We start from the raw sequence: 22,146 nt of genomic DNA on the forward strand, positions 1-22,146 counted from the left end.
AATGTTTGAGGATTGAAGCTAATGCATAAAACTGGGTATGAAAGGGATATGATCAAAGTGTGAACTTGCCTGCAATGTTGATGAAGATGATTCGCACTCAATACTCTGGATAGATCTACTCGTCACACTCCGGTCAATCTATCGAAAGCAAGCAATGGTAACCACACATAAGCAATCACTCAAAAGATCAGAAAGAACGAAGAAGACAGTTCGGAAAACATCAAAACCAAGCAAATAACTCTTTCAACATAAAACAATTTCTAACATCACCAACATTATGTGAATTTGGCCTTATCAGAAAGTTTAGGTCAAGAGCTTCGATTTGCAAAAAGAATCAACTCAAACGGAGTTACGGAACTTAAGTTATGAACAAAAGAAGTTTGAATTCAAATCTGATCTAATTCAAAATTTTAAAACTTTCAAAAACATGTTTGAGTTGGATTACTGGATAGAGGGGATCATTACGAAGAAGTGGGCGTTGGTTTCGTTGGATTTGGATAAACGAGCAAAAAGTTGTGATTGTTTGAAAATCAGGGGCTAGAATGTAAAATAAATCATCACCGATAGGTCCCTAGCGAAAAACTAAAATAGAAGTTAAAGACTAAATAGCGAACGTTCGCTACACAGATCTACAGAACGAAAACGTTCACTAAAACTAACTAAACAAAAAACATTTGTTAAATAACTAAAATAAAAAAAGGGTTTCTAAACAAAAACCGAACCTTAAAATAAACCGTTCGGATCGGGTTTGGTTTATCTCCGGTTCAAGAAAAAGACCGGGGCGGCGGCTACTCCGGCGGCGAGGCGGACGGCGGCGACGTCGGGCGCGGCTGCGGACGGCGGCTCCGGCGAGAGGCAGCGCGGGCGGTGGTGTGGGGCAGCGGCGCGGGCTGCGGCAGCAGTGGCGGCGGCGCGGCGGCGGCGTGCAGCGGCGAAGCAGAGGCGAAGCGCGGCACTGGCGGCGAGCAACTGCGGCGGCGGCGGTTGGCAAGTGCGGCGGCGGCGGCGCGGCGATTTGCGGCTGCGGCGCGGCAGGGGAGGAGGAGAGAGAGGGGCCCGGGGCGGCGCCCTTTATAGGAGGGGAGGGGGCAAGGTGGCGTGGAGGAGGGGGCAAAGGAGGCGGCGGCGGGAGGCCGGGCGGAGCACGGCGACGGCGGCGTACGTGCGGCGGACTCCCGAGCGGGAGCTCGGGGACGGGCGAGGGCGCGCTGGGCTGGCGGGCCGCGGCCTGGCTCGTGCGCTGGGCTGGCCCAGCCGGCGACGGGAAGAGAGAGCAGAGAGAGAGCAGTGCAGGGCTTCGGCCTGGCACTGTTCGAAAAGAGTTTAAAAAAAAACACAGACAAACTAAAATAAAACAAAAGAAAATAGAAGCAAAATATAATATAGGCATATTATATATCAAAATTTTCAGAAAAAGATTTTCTATAGCGTGAACATTTTTGTAAAGTCAAATAAAATCCACATAAATTTAAATAAATCAAACGGTGCTACTGCCTTTATTAAATCCAATAAAAATAATTTTAAAAATACCAAAATGATTTCAAATTTATTCCTCTCCAATATTCTGATGTAGGGAATCATGTTACCCTATTTTCTGTATATTTTTATTTTGGAAAAATAATAATTTGAAGTAGACTCAAATAACTCCAATATTGAAAATAATTTCAATGGGACTTTGAATTTAATCCTTTGAAACTCCCAACTCATATTTCATATGTTTTGAAGAAGTCATTTTATCTTCGCTCGTGAAAATCATTGAGTTGCATAAAGTTTCAGAATTGGAAATATTCTCAGATGAAATTCAATTATTTTCAACACCCCTTGTCATTTACATAAATGGAAGAAGTCATGTCATCTTCTCTCCAGGGTTTTGTGGTGAAAAGAATTTGAATTCATGGAGATCATATAAGAAAAATGAAAGTTTGGGAAAGTCCTTTTATTCCCTCTCATTTAACTTTCAAAAGATTTCGATTTCCACTCACTTTCAGTCAATCAATCAAACAATCAATCCAATCTATCTGTTTATTATAACATTTCAAAATTTAGAATTTTGGGATGTTACAAACTACCACCCTTAAAATGAATCTCGTCCTCGAGATTCGGAGAGGCTAGAAAGAAATAGGTTAGGTTTGGGGTCTTCTTAAAATCCATCGATCATCACAGGGGGTCTCGGGTGCTACCACCCTTAGAAACATTGTCATGGTCCCATCAGTACTCATATACTCCATCCATATTCTTGACGGGGCCGGTCTTCTCAAATTCTCGGGAAAAATTCCTTCTCTGGCTCTTTGGGTAGCGGCATAACCTTTTCCTCAATTCTTCTGTCTTTCATCTTGGTAAGATTATTCCGAGACTGGGTCTTCATAGCTAACGGGTCTGGCGCCAAAACTAAACAACTATCGATATCTCATGGTGGTCAACGATTTATGGTTTCTCCTGCAGGAAAATGGGTCTGGGTTGATCCTCACCGTATAACCTACGATTGGCAAGAGCTGCCTTGTACAAGGGGAAAAAATACTTACACCATTCTAAGGTTCAAACAAGGTTTAATACCGTCGTCTCTCTACTATTGTTAAGTCACTCAGATTTACCATCCCATATAGCAAAGCGAACAATAAGAGTAAGTCGGTATGGTGATCAATCCATCCCGCACCCAAATCATTACCTTGTATATGGTTTAGCGAATCTCGCATTCTAACACTCGGTCATCCTCGCAAGCATTGCAGAATTTCTCTTGTCGACGAACCAAGTTCGGATAAATCCATGGATTCTGCAAGCCAAACAAACATCTATCGTTCCTTCCCAACCCTCAGGTTTTGCGTAACTCCTATAAGATCGTTTGTCGATAAAATCGTAACTTCTTCCAAGGTTTTTCCTTCAGCAAGAATGTGCTTGCTTCTTGGCAGGTCCTGGGGCCTGTGGGTTATGGCCCATCTCATCACTTGTAAACCTTGAACTCATCATCGGGAAACTGACCCTTAATCCAACATCCAACTTCCTGGTATTCTTAATTCCATCCAATTGTACTGTCTTCCTTCCTTCTATTGGCACCAAACTAGGACATGATTACTCAGACTCATCATGGAATTCTATTGATCCATATTTCCAACATCATACCTCCTTTATATCCAATAGTAATTCATCTCTTCATCCTCGGGGAATATCCCACATACTGAGAAAAAAAAACTTATACTTATGAAGTCCATACTCCACTTCGTGGAACATCATTATCCTTTCCAGGGTCAAGCGTCCTTACAGGGGAATATTGGCCATCTCTGCATGGCACTTCTTCAACTGGGAAACGTGAAACACATCATGAGCTCCTGACAGTCCTTCGGGTGACTCCAGCTTGTTGGCCACTTCTCCCATACGCTCCAAAACTCGGTATGGTCCTACAAATCTCGGGGCTAACTTTCCCTTAACTCCAAATAGTTTAACTCCTCGCAGAGGGGACACACGAAGACATGCTCTGTCTCCAATTTCATAGACTACCTCCTTTACATCCAAATACTCCATACCCTCATATTCTTGGGGTATCCAACATATCGAGATAAAACTCATATTTATTTTGTTTGAAATCCACTTCGTGGAATTACCTTTTTCCAAGGGTCAAGTTTCCTCACAGGGTACTAGCACCTTTAAAATGCACAATCTTCCATAGACCATATTTTTCATATCCTCGAAAATGGTCAAAATCTTTCTTCATAGAGTAACAACTCATAGAATCCAAATCAATACCAATGATGCTAACTTTATTGATTCTCAAATTATTACAATCTCCTGCATTCCATTACATGCCTCAATCCGACACCTCACTAATAAAAGAAATGTCCACACTACTACTACTATTTTTCTCGTTGCACTCAACTATTTATCACAAGTCTCCGTCTCCTTGGGGCATTCTCTGGCAAAGTGCCCTGCTTCATCACAACGGAAACATATTACTTCTGACATATCTCGAGGTTTCCTTGTGATTATATAGCCTCCTGGGGTCCTCATCTTCCCTTTTGGGCAATCATTGTGGTAGTGTCCTGAATTTTTGCACCTGAAACATGTGATATGAATCAAGTCTCTCTTTGTAGAAATTGGGTTGTTCCTGGGATCCAATCTACTTCTCTTCCTGGACTTTTCCATTCCAATCAGGGCTTCTATTTCCTATGGGTCATACTCTACTTCCTCTGTCGGGAATTCTACTAAATCCCCATTCAGACAATTTTGGGAGATGTGTCCTTCTTCTCCACATGAATAGCATGACTTGGTGCAGGGTTTATTTGGTTCTTCTTTGGGTGTGTCCTCCACCTCTTCCTTCATCACAGATTCCTCTAAACTTTCCATGAGGGCTCTTTTCATTGCTTCTTTCTTCTGCTGGACGGTCCTTTGTACCATGGGGTAGATGTGACACTGAGCAGGGTAGTGGGTAGTCCCTTCACACAAGAAACAAGTGATCTGCCTAGTTTGGCATTCTTCAGCTGGGTGACTTCCTTCACAATTAGGGCATTCATCCTTGTGTTCCTTATGGTTGTGTCCTATTTCTCCACAAGGCTTGATGCACAAGGTTTCTTCATATCCTTTCCATAAGGCTTCAATTTCTGGGACACAAGACGAGATCTTTGTAGAGTCCACTTAAATTCTTTCCAAGTGGTTACTCCTTGCCATCCATTGATGGTTTGGTACATCCTCCACCAAGTAGCAGCACCTCTTTCAAAACATTGAAGAGCATGCCGGGTCATATCCTTTCCGACTATAGGGTTATTCTTCATGTGATCCACCATGTTCTGAATCCATCGGTCCGTCTCCAATTGACTCATCGGTCCAGAAAATACAAGCTCATCTCCATTCATCCTCTATTGGGTCCATGGGTTTGGGGTGAGATAAGAGAGGTCGAGAGGGATGCACACAATACAAACAATAGTTTTGAAGAGACAGGTTTTTATTGTGGCTGTCGGAAAAACAACAAACAAATGACAGCTCACAAACGTCGCATCTAACGTAGGTATAACAGGGTTTTGGTCTTCTAAAGGTCAATAAGTCTTCAACGTCGCCAAACTCTTCAAGTCTTGTTCATGCCTCCAATGGCTTCTTCCGATCATGCTTGTCTTTCTCAAGTTCTTTTGCCAGATCATCTCTGTTGACGCGAAGTCTCTCGTGACGTCCTTTATATTTCTGGAGTTGCGTTCCAAACTTCTGGGTTTCAACATCCTTGACATGAACCATGATACTACTGTCCTTCAGTTCCTGACGAGTCTCCGTTATCTCGAGGTTTTGCTTTCCCAGCTTGACTACTTTCAGCTTCTGCGTCCTGAGTTCTTCACGAAACGCTTCCTTATCAAATACTATTTCCTGCAGGTCCATCTTAACTTCTTGATGTAATACTCCATATCCTGGTGATACACCGGTCTAAAGTTAAAACTTCATCTTGCTGATAGGTGCTCCATCAGCCTTCTACCATCCAATCCTTCCATGCATCTGCATGCTTAACTCCGCACGGTGACAATAGCATAAGCGGGTAATAACACCATGGTCAGCCGTGTCTATGCCCATGTTACTGCCATGAGCTTTCATTCCATAACTGATATCTCTTGTCTTTGGGTTTTCTTAACAAAAACTTTGAGTTCTAATGCTCCATGTTCCGGTCTTTCTCCGGTACACCTTGGTCTCGGGTATTGACGGCTTCCATAGTCTGCCAAGTTCCATAAGGGTAGCCTTCCTATGCCAATCTGGAAATTCTTCAGAGCCTTCAAATTCTCCTAGTCTTCGGAGTCTTCAACCGTTGTAGTTCCAATTATAACAATTGCTCGGTAAAACACTCTTCATTCCGAGGTGGTCTTGGTTGTCCGATATCTTGTACTTCTTGAAGTGGTCTTATCCGTCGAATCTTCGAGTGGTCCAAAGGGAAAAAGGGTATGGTCTCACTAAAAGGGAATATTTGAATTAACTCAGAAGAGAAGAGAGGTAAAAGATCTTTTTGAAAAGGAAAGTTTTAGGGAAAATCCTTCCTATGGGCTTGCCAGTTTCTAGGGTCACGTCCTACAGTCAACATGTGCTCTGATACCATCTTTTAGCGACCCCACCCGAATGGATCAAGTCTCTGTGCTTAAGTGTCATCCCTAGATCGGTATGCTGACACACACAGTACTCGAGGATTTATAACAGAGGTAAATCACATGTATAAAAGTAACGTAAATACTATTACCTCAATCCAAATAGCGGAAGTAACAAGGTTGTGGATTCCCATCAACACCAACGGCAAAGTTGACTGTAGAAATCGTAACCCTAACGTATCACTTACTCGTCGTAAGAATCCTGCAACATGAAACGTTGCAGCCCGAAAACGGGTCAGCACATGGAATATGCTGGCAAATTCACACCATAGAGAAATGATGAACAAAGGCTGTCACTACATGCATATATGGCTGGTGGAAAAGCTCTATGGTTATAATGTTTTTGCGAAAAGCCAATTTTTCCCTACTGCAAAGGAATAAATTTTATTTAACTATCATGGTGGTTGTTAAACATTGAGAAGGTACCTCCAACTCAATCCCAATTAAGAACGTGATTAACCCAATCAAATTAAATTAAGTAACATGATGATGAGATTCACATGATAATCCAAGAACTAGATACTCAAGATGTCCATAACCGGGGACACGGCTAATCATGATTAGTTTGTACACTCTGCAGAGGTTTGTGCACTTTTCCCCACAAGACTCGATCGCCTCCGCTTGATTCTCGCACTACATGATGTTTGAGAAACGGATGACCGAGACACAGTCTTTCAGAAGCATTAACTCTAACCCTGGGTAGACAGTACCACCTACACCCCCTACATCTGCTAGCCTACCACTAGAAGAGGTCATGCAACATACTCAAATATGCTAGAGCCCATAATAGCTTGTGGCCGCACACGGAAGTTTCTAGCATGAATAATCTTATGATCCCTTTGAGTCTGGGTGGCGGTCCATAGGATGATCACACGGGTACTCCGGGATATCCAAAAATACAGGCAACACTGGGTTCTCCAGGTGCCTCAATCCACCCAGATGTTTATTTAAGTAGCCACCTTAAGTTGAACCATTAATTACCAATCTCACATCTGTCATGGAAATTCACTCAAACCCAATCCACGTCTACGAGCATAGCATAGCAATATAAGCAACCGTAGAAGTAGCTCCCAAGGGTTTGATAATAAAACAGGTAATAGGTACTACCTCAACTACTTCCCAATACCCACAATTTAATTAGATCCTAACCATGCAATGTTTGAGGATTGAAGCTAATGCATAAAACTGGGTATGAAAGGGATATGATCAAAGTGTGAACTTGCCTGCAATGTTGATGAAGATGATTCGCACTCAATACTCTGGATAGATCTACTCGTCACACTCCGGTCAATCTATCAAAAGCAAGCAATGGTAACCACACATAAGCAATCACTCAAAAGATCAGAAAGAACGAAGAAGACAGTTCGGAAAACATCAAAACAAAGCAAATAACTCTTGCAACATAAAACAATTTCTAACAGCACCAAAATTACGTGAATTTGGCCTTATCAGAAAGTTTAGGTCAAGAGCTTCGATTTGCAAAAAGAATCAACTCAAACGGAGTTACGGAACTTAAGTTATGAACAAAAGAAGTTTGAATTCAAATCTGATCTAATTCAAAATTTTAAAACTTTCAAAAACATGTTTGAGTTAGATTACTGGATAGAGGGGATCATAACGAAGAAGTGGGCGTTGGTTTCGTTGGATTTGGATAAACGAGCAAAAAGTTGTGATTGTTTGAAAATCAAGGGCTAGACTGTAAAATAAATCATCACCGATAGGTCCCTGGCGAAAAACTAAAATAAAAGAAAAAGACTAAATAGCGAACGTTCGCTACACAGATCTACAGAATGAAAACGTTCACTAAAACTAACTAAACAAAAAACGTTCGTTAAATAACTAAAATAAAAAAACGGGTTTCTAAACAAAAACCGAACCTTAAAATAAACCGTTCGGATCGGGTTTGGTTTATCTCCGGTTCAAGAGAAAAGACCGGGGCGGGGACTACTCCGGCGGCGAGGCGGACGGCGGCGACGTCGGGCGCGGCTGCGGACGGCGGCTCAAGCGAGAGGCAGCGCGGGCGGTGGTGCGGGGCAGCGGCGCGGGCTGCGGCAGCAGTGGCGGCGGCGTGGCGGCAAGGCGGCGGCGTGCAGCGGCGAAGCAGAGGCGAAGCGCGCCACCGGCGGCAAGCAACTGCGGCGGCGGCGGTTGGCGAGTGCGGCGGCGGCGGCGCGGCGATCTGCGGCTGTGGCACGGCAGGGGAGGAGGAGAGAGAGGGGCCCGGGGCGGCGCCCTTTATAGGAGGGGAGGGGGCAAGGTGGCGTGGAGGAGGGGGCAAAGGAGGCGGCGGCGGGAGGCCGGGCGGAGCACGGCGACGGTGGCGTACGGGCGGCGGACTCCCGAGCGGGAGCTCGGGGACGGGCGAGGGCGCGCTGGGCTGGCGGGCCGCGGCCTGGCTCGGGCGCTGGGCTGGCCCAGGCGGCGACGGGGAGAGAGAGCAGAGAGAGAGAGCAGTGCTGGGCTTCAGCCTGGCACTGTTCGAAAATAGTTTTTTTTAAACACAGACAAACTAAAATAAAACAAAAGAAAATAGAAGCAAAATATAATATAGGCATATTATATATCAAAATTTTCAGAAAAAGATTTTCTACAGCATGAACATTTTTGTAAAGTCAAATAAAATGCACATAAATTTAAATAAATGAAACGGTGCTACTGCCTTAATAAAATCCAATAAAAATAATTTTAAAAATACCAAAATGATTTCAAATTTATTCCTCTCCAATTTTCTGATGTAGGGAATCATGTTACCCTATTTTCTGTATATTTTTATTTTGGAAAAAAAATTTGAATAAGACTCAAATAACTCCAATATTGAAAATAATTTCAATGGGACTTTGAATTTAATCCTTTGAAACTCCCAACTCATATTTCATATGTTTTGAAGAAGTCATTTTATCTTCGCTCGTGAAAATCATTGAGTTGCATAAAGTTTTAGAATTGGAAATATTCTCAGATGAAATTCAATTATTTTCAACACCCCTTGTCATTTACATATATGGAAGAAGTCATGTCATCTTCTCTCCAGGGTTTTGTGGTGAAAAGAATTTGAATTCATGGAGATCATAAAAGAAAAATGAAAGTTTGGGAAAGTCCTTTTATTCCCTCTCATTTAACTTTCAAAAGATTTCGATTTCCACTCACTTTCAGTCAATCAATCAATCCAATCTATCTGTTTATTATAACATTCCAAAATTTAGAATTTTGGAATGTTACAGGTTATGTTGCTGTCCATTGGTGCCCATCATATGAGCGCGCGCGTGGATCACACCATCGGGTTAGTTGTATGTTGATAGGACTATGTATTGGAGGGCAAGAGTGACATAAACTTCAACCTAGCATAGAAATTGATGCATACGGGATTGGAGGGGGACCAATATATCTTAATGCTATGGTTGGGTTTTACCTTAATGAACGTTAGTAGTTGCAGATGCTTGCTAATAGTTCCAATCATAAGTGCATAGAATTCCAAGTCAGGGATGACATGCTAGCAGTGGCCTTTCCCACATAAAACTTGCTATCGATCTAGTAAAGTAGTCAATTGCTTAGGGACAATTTCGCAACTCCTTCCACCACTTTTCCACACTCTCTATAGTAACTTTATTGTGTCTTTATCTAAAGAGCCCCTACTTTCTATTTACGCGCTCTTTATTATCTTGCAAACCTATCCAACAACACCTACAAAGTACTTCTAGTTTCATAGTTGTTCTATGTAAAGAAAACATTAAGCGTGCGTAGAGTTGTATCGTTGGTCGATGAACTTGAGGGAATATTTGTTCTACCTTTAGCTCCTCGTTGGGTTCGACACTCTTACTTATCGAAAGAGGCTACAATTGATCCCCTATACTTGTGGGTTATCAAGACCTTTTTCTGGTGCCGTTGCCGGGGAGTTATAGCGTGGGGTGAATATTCTCGTGTGTGCTTGTTTGCTTTATCACTAAGTAATTTTTATTTGCTATTCCAAGTTGTTCTCTATCTTTAGTTATGGATATGGAACACGAAATACCCAAAAAATTAGGTGTACTTGCTACTCATGGAGATGGGGAACCTCCTAAAACCCTCGATGCTCATTATGTGAAAGATGTTATGTACTACTTTGATAATCCTGAGAAAACCCCATTCAATTTTGTAATGGGAGACATGTTGGATCAACGTGAATACTTTTGGGATTATAGTTTGACTCAAAAAGGGAAACTATTATGGGATCAAATTTATATGTTGTATTGGTATGCTAGGCAACTATGCTTGAGATATGATTATACTTGTTGCTCTAGGATGAAGGCTCCACACCTTCCCTTTTCATGCAAATTTAATGATAAGGAAACCTTGGCTTCTTATGCTAGAGGTATATATGATTACTATGATGTGGAACGAATAGAAGAATTTGTTGCTTTTAAGGGTGCATGTGAAATTGAATCTTTGTTTAAAGAGTTTGAAGATTTTGATGATTCAGTTTATAGACCTAAAAATTTAGCTATCCTTAAATATTGCTATGAGAATTATGAATTCAATTACGATATTGATGATTTTATTGAGAGGGTCTCCGCTGTCCAAGAACAGACTAATATTTTGCAGGAGTCTATGGAAGAAGAAATTGATGACACTGTGAGCTCATTGGATGAAAAAGATGATGAGGAGAGCGAAGAACAAAAAGTGGAAGAGCAGATTAGCTACCCGTGCCCACCTTCTAATGATAGTAACTCTTCAACTCATACATTGTTTAATTTCCCTTTGTGCTTACCGAAGGATGATTTCTATAATGACTGTTATGATCCCGTTGATTCTTTTGAAATATCCCTTTTTGATGATGCTTGCTATGCTTGTGGCCAAGATGCCAATATGAATTATGCTTATGGAGATGAACTTGTTATAGTTCCTTATGTTAAAAATGAAATTATTGTTATTGCACCCACACATGATAGCCCTATTATCTTTTTGAATTCTCCAATCTACACTATATCGGAGAAGTTTGCCCTTATTAAGGATTATATTGATGGGTTGCGTTTTACTACTACACATGATGATTTTGATAGATATAATATGCATGTGCTTGGTGCTCCTACTTGCAATTATTATGAGAGAGGAACTATATCTCCGCCTCTTTATGTTTCCAACACGAAAAAATTGCAAGAAACTGTTTATACTATGCATTGGCCTTTACTATGTGTGCATGAATTGTTCTTTTATGACATGCCGATGCATAGGAGAGGGTTAGACTTCGTCATTACTTGATATACGTTGCTTTGTGCTCACTACTAAATTCTAAATCATTGTTGATTAAAATTGGCTTTAATATACCTTGGGATCCGGGTGGATCCATTACTTGAGCACTATATGCCTAGCTCAATGGCTTTAAAAAAGCGCTGCCAGGGAGACAACCCGGAAGTTTTAGAGAGTCATTTATTTCTGTTGCTTTTATAAAGTTTAAAAATAAAAATAATGTGCCAAGGTTTGCCTTTAGGATGTTTTAGATTACTTGTTGGTTTGTGCAGTGCAGAACAGAAACTTTGGTTGTAGTGGGCGATTTTACATTTTTTTACTGGAACGTTAAACGGTTCTTAAACTTTTTGCACTGTCTTTCTATACAAATTTTTTATTTTTCCTAATTTTGGCAGAATGTTTGGAGTACCGGAGGTATGGTGAATGTTCAGATTACTACAGACTGTCCTGTTTAAGACAGATTCTGTTTTTGATGCATAGTTTGCTTGTTTTAATGAAACTATCGATTTCTACCAGTGGATTAATCCATGTAAAAGTTATATTACAGTAGATACATTGCAAAAACAAAATATGAATTGGTTTGCAACAGTACTTAGGTTAGTGATTTGCTTTATTATACTAATGGATCTTACCGAGTTTTCTGTTGAGTTTTGTGTGGATGAAGTGTTCGAAGATCGAGGAGGTATCGATGTGAGGAGAAGGAGGAGAGGAAATAGCTCAAGCTTGGGGATGCCCAAGGCACCCCAAGTAAATATTCAAGGAGACTCAAGCGTCTAAGCTTGGGGATGCCCCGGAAGGCATCCCATCTTTCTTCAACAAATATCAGTATGTTTTCGGAATCGTTTCGTTCATGCGATATGTGCAAATCTTGGAGCGTCTTTTGCATTTAGTTTTCACTTTTCTTTGATGCACCATGCTGGTATGAGATCGTCCTTGGTTGATTTATAGAATGCTCATTGCACTTCACTTATATCTTTTGAGTATGGCTTTATAGAATGCTTCATGTGCTTCATTTATATCATTTGAAGTTTGGATTGCCTGTTTCTCTTCACATAGAAAACCGCCATTTGTAGAATGCTATTTTGCTTCACTTATATTTGTTAGAGCGTGGGCATATCTTTTGTAGAAATAATTAAACTCTCTTGCTTCACTTATATCTATTTAGAGAGATGACAGGAATTGGTCATTCACATGGTTAGTCATAAAATCCTAGATAAAACTTGTAGATCACTGAATATGATATGTTTGATTCCTTGCAATAGTTTTGTGATATAAAGATGGTGATATTAGAGTCATGCTAGTGGGTAGTTGTGGATTGTAGAAATACTTGTGTTGAAGTTTGTGATTCCCGTAGCATGCACATATGGTGAACCGTTATGCAACGAAGTTGGAGCATGAGGTATTTATTGATTGTCTTCCTTATGAGTGGCGGCCGGGGACGAGCGATGGTCTTTTTCTACCAATCTATCCCCCTAGGAGCATGCGCATAGTACTTTGTTTCAATTACTAATAGATTTTTGCAATAAGTATGTGAGTTCTTTATGACTAATGTTGAGTCCATGGATTATAAGCACTCTCACCCTTCCATCATTGCTAGCCTCTTCGGTACCGTGCATTGCCCTCTCTCACCTTGAGAGTTGGTGCAAACTTCGCCGGTGCATCCAAACCCCGTGATATGATATGGTCTGTCACACATAAGCCCCTTATATCTTCCTCAAAACAGCCACCATACCTACCTATCATGGCATTTCCATAGCCATTCCGAGATATATTGCCATGCAACTTCCATCATCATCATACACATGACTTGAGCATTTATTGTCATATTGCTTTGCATGATCGTAAGATAGCTAGCATGATGTTTTCATGGCTTGTCCGTTTTTTGATGTCATTGCTACGCTAGATCATTCACATCACGGTACACCGCCGGAGGCATTCATATAGAGTCATATCTTTGTTCTAGTATCGAGTTGTAATATTGAGTTGTAAGTAAATAAAAGTGTGATGATCATATTATTAGAGCATTGCCCCAAGAAAAAAAGAGAGGCCAAAGAAGCCTAAATAAAAAAGGGGGCCAAAGAAGCCCGCCAAAAAAAAGAAACAAAAAAGAAAAAAAGGGCAATGTTACTATCCTTTTACCACACTTGTGCTTCAAAGTAGCACCATGTTATTCATATAGAGAGTCTCTTGAGTTATCACTTTCATATACTAGTGGGAATTTTCATTATAGAACTTGGCTTGTATATTCCGATGATGGGCTTCCTCAAATGCCCGAGGTCTTCATGAGCAAGCAAGTTGGATGCACACCCACTTAGTTTTCAGTTTGAGATTTCATACACTTATAGCTCTAGTGCTTCCGTTGCATGGCAATCCCTACTCCTCACATTGACATCAATTGATGGGCATCTCCATAGCCCGTTGATTAGCCGCGTCGATGTGGGACTTTCACCTTTTTGTCTTCTCCACACAACCTCCACCATCATATTCTATTCCACCTATAGTGCTATATCCATGGCTCACGCTCATTTATTGCGTGAAAATTGAAAAGGTTTGAGAACGTCAAAAGTATGAAACAATTGCTTGGCTCGTCATCGGGGTTGTGCATGATTTGAATATTTTGTGTGGTGAAGATGGAGCGTAGCCAGACCATATGATTTTGTAGGGATAACTTTCTTTGGCCATGTTGTTTTGAAAAGACATGATTGCTTTATTAGTATGCTTGAAGTATTATTGTCTTAATGCCAAATGATAGACTATTGCTTTGAATCACTCGTGTCTTAATATTCATGCCATGTTTAGATTACATGATCAAGATTATGCTAGGTAGCATTCCACATCAAAAATTATCTTTTTTATCATTTACCTACTCGAGGACGAGCAGGAATTAAGCTTGGGGATGCCGATACGTCTCCATCGTATCTATAATTTTTGATTGTTCCATGCCAATATTATGCAACTTTCATATACTTTTGGCAACTTATTATACTATTTTTGGGACTAACATATTGATCCAGTGCCCAGTGCCAGTTCCTGTTTGTTGCATCTTTTTTGTTACGCAGAAAATCCATATCAAACGGAGTCCAAACGGGATAAAAACTGACGGAGATTTTTTTGGAATATATGTGATTTTTGGGAAGAAGAATCAACGCGATACGATGCCCGAGGGGGCCACGAGGCAGGGGGCACGCCCCAGGGGGTCAGGCGCGCCCTCGGCCCTCGTGGCCACCCCGTAAGGTGGTTGGTGCCCTTCTTTCGCTGCAAGAAAGCTAATATCCGGATAGAGATCATGTCCAAAATTCAGCCCAATCGGAGTTACGGATCTCCGAGAATTTATAAAACGGTGAAAGGGCAGAATCAGGGAACGAAGAAACAGAGAGAGACAAAGAGACAGATCCAATCTCGGAGGGGCTCTCGCCCCTCCGCCGCCATGGAGGCCATGGACCAGAGGGGAAACCCTTCTCCCATCTAGGGAGAAGGCCAAGGAAGAAGAAGAAGAAGGGGGGCCCTCTCCCCCTCTCTCCCGGTGGCGCCGGAACGCCGCCGGGACCATCATCGTCACCGCAATCTACACCAACACCTCCGCCATCTTCACCAACATCTTCCTCACCTTCCCCCGTCTATCTACAGCGGTCCACTCTCCCGCAACCCTCTATACCCTCTACTTGAACATGGTGCTTTATGCTTCATATTATTGTCCAATGATGTGTTGCCATCCTATGATGTCTGAGTAGATTTTCGTTGTCCTATCGGTAATTGGTGAATTGCTATGATTGGTTTAATTTGCTTGTGGTTATGTTGCTGTCCTTTGGTGCCCATCATATGAGCTCGCGCGTGGATCACACCATAGGGTTAGTTGTATGTTGATAGGACTATGTATTGGAGGGCAAGAGTGACAGAAGCTTCAACCTAGCATAGAAATTGATGCAGACGGGATTGAAGGGGGACCAATATATCTTAATGCTATGGTTGGGTTTTACCTTAATGAACGTTAGTAGTTGCGGATGCTTGCTAATAGTTCCAATCATAAGTGCATAGAATTCCAAGTCAGGGATGACATGCTAGCAGTGGCCTCTCCCACATAAAACTTACTATCGGTCTAGTAAAGTAGTCAATTGCTTAGGGACAATTTTGCAACTCCTTCCACCACTTTTCCACACTCGCTATACTAACTTTATTGTGTCTTTATCTAAACAACCCCAACTTTCTATTTACGCGCTCTTTATTGTCTTGCAAACCTATCCAACAACACCTACAAAGTACTTCTAGTTTCATACTTGTTCTAGGTAAAGCGAACATTAAGCGTGCGTAGAGTTGTATCGGTGGTCGATAGAACTTGAGGGAATATTTGTTCTACCTTTAGCTCCCCGTTGGGTTCGACACTCTTACTTATCGAAAGAGGCTACAATTGATCCCCTATACTTGTGGGTTATCACGACGCTGCAAGCAAGGAGTGAAGGTTTCAACTTGGAAAGGAAGGCGGAAACAGGGGAAATGTGGCTTTTGGTAGGGGGGAGGGGCGGGGAGGTAGATATTTCCGCAGAAGCCGAAAATTTTGAATCGGTTCAGTGAAAAAACTGGCACACAAAGTGTCATCAGACACGGTCCCTTATTCAGCACTGTGTATGATATGTGGACATCACAGATGATTCAGATAGCTTAAACCGTGTGTGATGAGTTTGAACGTAAAAAAATTTGGTTCGAATTTCCTGGTTATAGTGGTTATCCATGTCATTGCATAATTTTCATACACAAAGAGACTACAGCACAGCCACACTTCTTAATCGAGCAATTTCAGCACCTTCTCGCGTAAGCCGTATGCGTACTATACACCGACGGTGCTCCAGGATATTCTGTTCCGCACCTCACACGGTTGGTGGTAATAAACTGTTTGCGATCTACTTGATTTTTCGTCTTGATTTGAATTACATAATGGGGTCACAGCTGCAAAGGATGGTGTTTGAATTGCTAGAACTTTTATCTGCAGTGAACATGCAACTATAGGTGTGTCTTCAAAAAAATTGGAATTATTCAGGGTTCGTTTGGACATTTTTATACATTAACTTGGTTTTCTAGGCATTTCAGGTGCACAATTCAAATTAAAATTACATGCACATGCTCCGGTGCACCAAAATGGGTTGTAAAATGATATATGTGTCCATGGGCTGATGCTTATGTCCCATTCAAGAAATGGGGATGGATTTCAAACACCACGGCACCGTGGCTCTCCGGTAAACGTTGAGGTGCTTGCTTTTGTAATTCTAGTAAATACAAAGCTCTCCGAAATTCATGAACCTTGGCATGCTATCATGGAACGACATCAACATGCTGGGGTAAAAAATATTGTCCCATTTGGGGCAGGTTATGGTATAAGCTTCTCGCAAACCAGAGCTTCTCTCATAACAAGTCTGATGTTTTCGGCAGGGAACATGCCACCTTTGGGGACGAAACAATATCTGTTGCCTCTTCTTACTTTCAAATTTTTTCTCGTGTCAACATAGAACAACAGGAGTGTTGTGCAATTTTTGGAATTTTCAGGGTTCGCTTGGACATTTTTATACATTAACCGAGTTTTCTATGCATTCATGTGCATAATTCAAATTTGAATTACCTGCACATGCTCCAGTGCATATAAATGGGTTGAAAAATCAAATGTGTGTCCTTGGTTGCAACCTTAGGTCCCATGCAAGAAATGGGAATGAATGCCAAACACCTTTTCCACCGTCGCTCGGCCGCTAACATTGAGATACATGGTTTTAAAATTCTAGTAAATCGAAAACTCGTCTGAAATTCATGACACTTGACATGCTATCATGGAACAACATCAACATGCAGTGGTAAAAATATTGTCCCATTTGGGGCAGGTTGGGGTATAAGCTTCTCACAAACCACAGCTTCTCGCAACAAGCCTCATGGTTACGGTAGGGAATGTTTCACCTTTCTAGACGAAACGATATCCATTGCCTCTTCTTGATTCATTTTTTCTCTAGTGTCAACATAGAACAACAGGAGTGTTATGTTAAATTTTGGAATTTTTGGGATTCGTTTGGACATTTTTATACATTAATTGAGTTTTCAATGCATTTATGTGCATAATTCAAATTTGAACTACAAGCACATGCTCTAATGCATATAAATTGGTTGAAAATTCAAATCTGTGTCATTGGTTGCATGCTTAGGTCCCATGCAAGAAATGGGAATGAATGTCAAACACCCTGCCACCGTCACTAGGCCGCAAACATTGACATACCTGGTTTTTAAGTTCTAGTAAATCTAAACCTCGTCTGAAATTAATGAAACCTTGCATGCTATCATGGAGTGGCATCAACATGCCGTGGTAATTTTTTTTGTCCCATTTGAGGCAGGTTTGGGTTTAAGCTTCTCACAAACCAGACCTTCTCACAACAAGCCTGATGGTTTCGGTAAGGAATGTTTCACCTTTCTGGACGAAACGATATCCATTGCCTCTTCTTGATTTCAATTTTTTCTCTAGTGTCAACATAGAACAACACGAGTGTTGTGTTAAATTTTCGAATTTTCAAGGTTCGTTTGGACATTTTTATACATTAATTGAGTTTTCAATGCATTTATGTGCATAATTCAAATTTGAACTACATGCACATGCTCTAATGCATATAAATTGGTTGAAAATTCAAATCTGTGTCCTTGGTTGCATGCTTAGGTCCCATGCAAGAAATGGGAATGAATGTCAAACACCCTGCCACCATCACTCAGCCGCAAACATTGAAATACCTGGTTTTTAAATTCTAGTAAATCCAAAACTCGTCTGAAATTCATGAAACTTGGCATGCTATCATGGAGCGGCATCAACATGCCGTGGTAATTTTTTTGTCCCATTTGGGGCAGGTTTTGGTATAAGCTTCTCACAAACCAGAGCTTATCACAACAAGTCTGATGGTTTTAGTAGGGAACATGCCACCTTTGGGGACGACGATATCCGTTGCCTCTTATTGCTTTCAAAAAATTTCTAGTGTCAACATAGAACAACAGGAGTGTTGTGTTAAATTTTGGAGTTTTTCGAGGTTTGTTTGGACATTTTATACATCAACTGGGTTTTCTAGGCATTTTATATGCATAATTCAAATTTGAACTACATGCACATGATTCAGTGCATATAAATTGGTTGAAAAATCAAATTTGTGTCCTTGGGTGCATGCTTAGGTCCCATGCAAGAAATGGGAATGAATTTCAAACACCAGGGCGCTGTTGATTGCCGGCAAAACGTTGAGATACTTTGTCTTTAAATTCTAGTAAATCCAAAACTCGTCTGAAATTCATGAAACTTGGCATGCTATCATGGAATGGCACCCGACATGCTGTGGTATTTTTCATGTTCATTTTGAGAGAAGGCGCACTCGAATAACAGCCAACAAAGGCATTTTGAAACAAATAGCTGCCACTGTAACATCTCAAACATTTTGTATATTTTAAGTCATGTGCGTTCTATTAACCATTCACGTGACGCCACGCCTCACTCTTTTAATGGCTAGGAGGTGCCATGCAGACAGGTGCTTGACTAAACGGGAGGTGTGCAAGCTGTACTCCAATGTGCAGGCTCACCGGGAAGCATGCGAGTTGTACACCGCGCAGGCTCATCGGGAAGCGAGCCCTTTGACTTCCATGGCCGCCTGCCTTGCTCGCATCCTCTCCATTAATGGCGCCCAAGCCGCAGTTTAATACGGGTTTTAAATATGAAACACTCATCGCAAACGTTTTAGTTAGAACACCCGTATGCAAACCGACAGCTTCCCAGGAAGCCAAGAGAAAATATGCTGAGCAGGATTTGTGTAGCTCTTGATCGCAAACGTTTTACGAGAGCTATGGTCTGCCCCCCTTAAGTCAAGGGAAAATTCGCAGCGCAAGATTTGTGCATCTCTTCAACGCAAACGGTTCAGATTCAATACGGTATGCAAAGCCAGACTTCGGTGCTAAGCCAAGAGAAAATGTGCCGAGCAGGATTTGTATATCCCTTCAACGCAAACAGTTGTTTTGGATGACCCATGTGCAACCACGTACAAACAATTTGGTAAGATTTGCATCTATCTTATTGGTTATATTGCCATTTGTCAAACTGGAAAGATTGTCATTTGTTAATCTAGTAACATTGCCATTTGTTAATCCTTGTAACACTGCTATTTGTCAAAATATGCAGCTAAAAATCACTAGCACTATTTAATTTTTGCTACTAAAATTCAGTAATTAAGCATAGATTTCATTCATAGATTAAGCAGTTGTTCTTAATTTGTACAAACAGTTCAACTCGATAACTGAACCGACCAAACTTTTCCCCAATTGTTGCCAACCACGTACTGAAATAGCTAGTTCAACTATATATACTATCTAATTTTAAGTACGTTGTACAGTTCTACCACATCTATAGTCAGATGAACTGAACAAAATAGCCCCTAAATACTACTACTACGGAGGGGCATTGTACTACTTTCGGCAGCCTCTCCTCCGCCGAGCGCGCTTAGTAAGAGGAAGAGGAGGAGGAGCCTACCGACGAGATGGACAACTGCAATACGATGCCTGCCACTGCTGAACCTTCAATGACGCTCACCTCAAACGCCCTTTGCCGCTCTAGACGACCCCTCTTGAAGCGGCTGGACTGCTCGTAGATCTCCTGATTCCTCGCCTCTACGTCGGCGTGTGCTGCGGGCACGGCTGCGATAAGGCTCTTTGCATGCTCGACGAGGCGCTCCTCCTCCTCCCGCAGGAACTCGATGTAGCGCGCCAGGTCGCTGACACACGTGTGGGCCTCCACCTCCGCCTCCCTCCTTCGGGCGACGGTGGCGGAGTTGGTGATGATCCTGGCGGTCGACGGTGGGCTGGCAGCCACGGTGGCCGATGATGGGGTGGCGGCCACGACCACCACCTCCCGCCTTCGGGCCGCGGTGGCGGAGCGGGTGATGGCCACGGTGGCGGCCACGACAGCCACCTCCCGCCTTCGGGCCGCGACAGCGGAGCGGGCGATGGCCCTGGCTTTTGACGGTGGTGTGGCGGCAACGGCGGCCGGCAACAGCTGCCGACGGGCAGTGGTGGCGGAGCGTGTGGTGGGTGTTCCGCGCACACCCAACAAGGACGCCATGTGCACTACACTACGCCGTCGCGTGTAGCCTTCCAGCTGGAGCTATCCCCTGATGACGGCAGAGTGGATGTGTGACGACCATGGACCGGTGCCATTAGCGATTGTGGGAGAAGCAAACGAGATAAGCTACAGGGAGGGAGGGGAAATGCGACGCAGGACTCGCTGGCCATGAGGGATTTTATAGTAGGCTGGTAAGCATTGGGATTTTTGGGGATTTCACCGAGTCAGGCGGGAAGCTTGCGTGGGAACCTGCGCGGTTGCGTGGAAATGGGCTCACCATCGTTTGGCCAAAAAACGCCCCCGCGCGCTGCTCAAGCTTGTGCTCGAAGCCCTATGCGGCAGCGGGGTCACAAGACATGCGAGAGGAGGACGAAAGGACACGTACACATACAGTTAATAAAAATATGAATGCATGTCGCCAAAGATTATATTGTTCGATTCGTATTTGAACATAGTTTCCAGTTAAATAATGTTGTAACATGCATTGACATTTTGTTGGTTAAATTTAAGGTTATATACTAGCAAGCATTTTCCCACAACACACACGGCTTATTCCATCACAAATAGCTCGGATGGATCAACTGTATGCCACGTATCGCACACGCAACTCTAATCTGATTAGTGCTTGATGTCTCCGACATTGCTCGCACAGTTCGTCTTATTTGCCACGTATCATTGTGCCGGCCTCTGCTCGCGTCCCTCGGCGTGCTCTGCTCGCGTCCGTCAGCGCGCTCGGCTTGTGGACAACTTTTCCTTGCGTGTTCAACTACTATATGCATATATATGGTTGCTCGCCGTTCACGCGACCGCGGAGCGATCTGCTCGCGTCCCTCCGCGCGCGCTTTGCCAGCGGTTGGGCCTACGCACGATCACGTTGGGGGCCCCATATGCATGCGGTTACGCCGCGCGCGTTGCCACGCGATGCAGTTACGTGCGGCACGATGGAGTTGCGCGCTGCAAATTAGAACTGCCATCAGGGCGTGACGATATTCCAATCCATCCGGCTTCCCTTTAATTCCCGCGGCCATTATAACCTTAGTCTCTTCAACCTTTCGATCGCGCCCCACAACACAACAAGCACACCCATGACGACACATAGAGAGGGGATGTCTAGCGGCGCTCCAATGGAGTTCAGCGAGCATAAAGTGGAGACCCACGCGAGGGAGACAGATCTCTCGGTGGTGTACAACATCGACCCGGCCGTGGTGGATGACTACATCAACACCGTTGAGCAGTTGCTTGCTCGAGACAAGTACAAGGTGGTCAGCATCGACTTCCAGTACACCGCCGGTCGTCCCAACATAGATCAGAAGGTTGCCGTCGCCCAGTTGTGTGTGCACCATCATGTCCTCATCTACCACTACTGCATGGCCACAGAGCCTTGAGAACGTTTCACCAAGTTTGTCAACAGCACCGACGACAAGTTCGCCACGGTGGAAACCACCGACGATGTAAAACGCTCAGGGTTACGAGCTTGGCCTGCGAGAACCTTGTCGAAATCCGTGAGCACTACAGGGTCTGGGGCAGCATGAAGTAGGACTCCTTGGTTGAACTCGCCTCAGCCATCACCGACCCATACTATGAAAAGATGAAGCAGGATGCCAACAGAACATGCCCCGTATCCTGGCACGGGGCCTAGATGCAGCAACTAGATGAACCTCACCTCAGGTTCGCGACCAAGAGCGTGTACACATGCTACGAGATGCACAGGCGGATCGT

The sequence above is a fragment of the Aegilops tauschii genome, chromosome 1, assembly GCF_002575655.3.
Source record: "Aegilops tauschii subsp. strangulata cultivar AL8/78 chromosome 1, Aet v6.0, whole genome shotgun sequence".
Taxonomy (NCBI): domain Eukaryota; kingdom Viridiplantae; phylum Streptophyta; class Magnoliopsida; order Poales; family Poaceae; genus Aegilops; species Aegilops tauschii.